Genomic DNA, 4,758 nt, shown 5'->3' on the forward strand with positions numbered 1-4,758 from the left:
TTAATTTATAAAGAAAAAATAGAGCATATAATATATTTGATTTTTTTATTAAAAGACTTATTTTTGAATTTGTGATACGTAAGTTAAATCGACTCAAATCTTTAATTCTATTTCAGAAAATAAAAAATGTATTTACACCACTCATAAAAATTACAATTTATCCTATAAAAATCACATCCAATCACCATAAAGAGAGAGAGAGAGAGAGAGAATCAAAGGATGCTATATATTATTTATATTTAATTTGAGTTTAACTATAAACTTGTGATAGTATAATTTTTTTAATGAGATTATCTATTCTTGTCTTTGAGTTACTTAAAAAAATAATTTTTCTAACGGTACAATCAAGATATTTAATTTATAAAGAAAAAATAGAGCATATAATATATTTGATTTTTTTATTAAAAGACTTATTTTTGAATTTGTGATACGTAAGTTAAATCGACTCAAATCTTTAATTCTATTTCAGAAAATAAAAAATGTATTTACACCACTCATAAAAATTACAATTTATCCTATAAAAATAACATCCAATCACCATAAAGAAAGAGAGAGAGAGAGAATCAAAGGATGCTATATATTATTTAACCCCCACATATCATTCATCATGAGTCCGGTTATAGAGTTAGAACCCCACCCCTTACCTTGTATTCGGAGTCCATTCTACAATTCTACCGATCGAAGCCATCTAGCCTTAGCTCCCAAACATTGCCTCTTTTAATCCGAATAAAAAGCTGAAAATTTTCCTTAATTTGCAGCTACAGTGCGATGATGATATCTCAGAACTCAGACCTTATTTTGAAGATCCCAACGGTCAAAAATTAGATATAGGTGTTGCGAACCTACCCACAAAATTTGGTGATGATCCAACGGTTAACGAATCGGGGATCTTCGATTTAGTGAGACTGCTGCAAGAAAAACGGGGATGAGTTTCTCTCCTCTTTTCTCTCTTCTCTACAACTTCCCATGACCAATTCCCCAAGACTTTTTCTCTTCTAATTAGTCTAATCCTTATCTTAACCTAATTTCATTAAGCCTATTGGGCCTAACATTCACACTCCAACTTTTACTACCACCATCACTTAATTAGGTCCATATAATAAATCTAGTATTTCTTCAATACTATTTCTACAACTTAATCAATTAATTAATAGACTAATTAATCATAAAAAACCATGTCAACAATTCTCAACACTCCACAAATTCAATAATTAAATTCGAAATAATTTGAAAGTATTTAATTAAATAATTAATTAAATACCGGGTGTTACAACTCTCCCCCACTTAGAATATTTTCGTCCTCGAAAATTTATCCGATACAACCATCATCTACTTCACTTCCACGTCCAACCATCCAACATAACAACCAATTAACACATCTCAAATCGACTACACATATGTCGACAATTCCGGTACTTCTTCAACATAACCGTTACTAACTTGTAAACTATTCCAACGCTATTCGAAAGTGCGAACATCGACGCCATGCGGCGACACTCTTTACGGTATCTCCAAAACTTCTCAAATGGGACACTTAATTCTTAAAATTTCTTCTAAACAAACCCTTTAATTACTCCTTCAATTCACTTAACTCTGACACTAACGTCCAGCGCAACACCAACGCACAAGTCTGGTCCCAAGGACAAGCGTAACCGCAAACTTCATCTCTTTCCAACATCATCTTGTTACAAATAATTCTATTAAAGCTGATGGAACCATTTTTAAAATAAATTTCTTCTCGTTAGCTTTCCAACGCTTCAAACGAGACTCGAATCGGATACCCAGAACTCCAGTTATGAATTTTTGAAGTTTCACAACAAATTCAGCAATTTCCTGCGTTTTGCTTACGAAAATTTCACTCCAAAACCTGTTTTTCTTCAACTTAAACATATTCCAAACAACTCTTAACATATCTCCTCACTCCCAAACTTTTTATAACTCGAGAGACACCTTCTTTCGTCGAAATTCAGTTTTCGAAACACCAAGACAACAATCATCTTTGCAAACTTACAACTGAACCACATCCGAGAAGCAAAGCTTCTCCCCCACTTTGCTCAAACTAATTCCTGCAACAACCAGAAAGCAACAAGTACCGACAGTGTTTCACACACTTGTCGCGTACAGAGGAATAAACAACATTAGACAACTTGGCCGGACGGACCGACCTGCTCTGATACCACTAATGTAACACCCCAAATCTACCCGATAAATTATACGGAAAATCAGAGTATAAATTCCAAACAAGTTCATTTGAGGTATCACATATTCGTCATCTCAAAAACATTTACGGCTTACTTGCCTTCATATAGATACATAGCACAAGAATTTAAAACGATAATCAAATCATTACAAAAAAATCACTTTGTTTAAATTCAATAATTAACTCGCAGCGGAATCAACAAACTTCATAACTATTCAAATCAAGTCGTAGCATCATTGCACGGTAACTTTAAGTTACAATTTAAACCAAAACCATATAAAAATTCAGCAAAAGAATTAATAAATAAAACAATCGTTTTATCCCCCCGAGTGCTACGTATCAGAGCAAGACACCAACTCGACTAACAACAACTAAAGACTTCATAAAATCACTTCAAAACTTCCACCGCTATCTTGAGTACCTGTCCGTTTCCCATGGTAGGGAAACATCATTCAGAAAGGGTGAGATATCTACCAATATAAACAAACGCATGATAAACAATATATTAGAATTTAATCATACGAAATTATCACGTTACAGCTTTCAGACTACATTTATAATAACAATTAACCTGAACAGTTATATTAACAAAAATCAATAACAACAACATATTAATAGTTATAACAACTATTTCTCATCTTCCAGACAATACCTGTCACAACACGTCATTAGTATAACAATTTATAATTACAACTCCATATTATCACAATTTAACAACAACTCAAGTCACATCACATCACAATTAAATCACACTCATGCCACATACAATGAGACTCTACAACTGCACATGCATGTGGTACCCAGGGCTTCAGCCCCCATCGCCAATTGCCAGTTAAACAGAGGCATCAAGGCATAAGCCTTCGTCACTAATTTGCCAATCTAGGCCGTCGCCAAAAATGCATATGTATATGAATGCAACAAACACACACAACAAACAACATCATCGTCACAAGGCATAAGCCTATATCGTCGCTATACTAATAAATAGAGGTATACATCGTCACTGAAACATCCTTCAACTTCGCATAAAACAACAACAATTATCACCACAACAACTAATTTCATCGAATCAACACGACAGAATCACAACAAATAATCAGGAATAATTTCCTACAAATTTAACCCCCACATATCATTCATCATGAGTCCGGTTATAGAGTTAGAACCCCACCCCTTACCTTGTATTCGGAGTCCATTCTACAATTCTACCGATCGAAGCCATCTAGCCTTAGCTCCCAAACATTGCCTCTTTTAATCCGAATAAAAAGCTGAAAATTTTCCTTAATTTGCAGCTACAGTGCGATGATGATATCTCAGAACTCAGACCTTATTTTGAAGATCCCAACGGTCAAAAATTAGATATAGGTGTTGCGAACCTACCCACAAAATTTGGTGATGATCCAACGGTTAACGAATCGGGGATCTTCGATTTAGTGAGACTGCTGCAAGAAAAACGGGGATGAGTTTCTCTCCTCTTTTCTCTCTTCTCTACAACTTCCCATGACCAATTCCCCAAGACTTTTTCTCTTCTAATTAGTCTAATCCTTATCTTAACCTAATTTCATTAAGCCTATTGGGCCTAACATTCACACTCCAACTTTTACTACCACCATCACTTAATTAGGTCCATATAATAAATCTAGTATTTCTTCAATACTATTTCTACAACTTAATCAATTAATTAATAGACTAATTAATCATAAAAACCCATGTCAACAATTCTCAACACTCCACAAATTCAATAATTAAATTCGAAATAATTTGAAAGTATTTAATTAAATAATTAATTAAATACCGGGTGTTACAACTCTCCCCCACTTAGAATATTTTCGTCCTCGAAAATTTATCCGATACAACCATCATCTACTTCACTTCCACGTCCAACCATCCAACATAACAACCAATTAACACATCTCAAATCGACTACACATATGTCGACAATTCCGGTACTTCTTCAACATAACCGTTACTAACTTGTAAACTATTCCAACGCTATTCGAAAGTGCGAACATCGACGCCATGCGGCGACACTCTTTACGGTATCTCCAAAACTTCTCAAATGGGACACTTAATTCTTAAAATTTCTTCTAAACAAACCCTTTAATTACTCCTTCAATTCACTTAACTCTGACACTAACGTCCAGCGCAACACCAACGCACAAGTCTGGTCCCAAGGACAAGCGTAACCGCAAACTTCATCTCTTTCCAACATCATCTTGTTACAAATAATTCTATTAAAGCTGATGGAACCATTTTTAAAATAAATTTCTTCTCGTTAGCTTTCCAACGCTTCAAACGAGACTCGAATCGGATACCCAGAACTCCAGTTATGAATTTTTGAAGTTTCACAACAAATTCAGCAATTTCCTGCGTTTTGCTTACGAAAATTTCACTCCAAAACCTGTTTTTCTTCAACTTAAACATATTCCAAACAACTCTTAACATATCTCCTCACTCCCAAACTTTTTATAACTCGAGAGACACCTTCTTTCGTCGAAATTCAGTTTTCGAAACACCAAGACAACAATCATCTTTGCAAACTTACAACTGAACCACAT

The sequence above is a fragment of the Vicia villosa genome, unplaced genomic scaffold (assembly GCF_029867415.1).
Source record: "Vicia villosa cultivar HV-30 ecotype Madison, WI unplaced genomic scaffold, Vvil1.0 ctg.004608F_1_1, whole genome shotgun sequence".
Classification (NCBI taxonomy): Eukaryota; Viridiplantae; Streptophyta; class Magnoliopsida; order Fabales; family Fabaceae; genus Vicia; species Vicia villosa.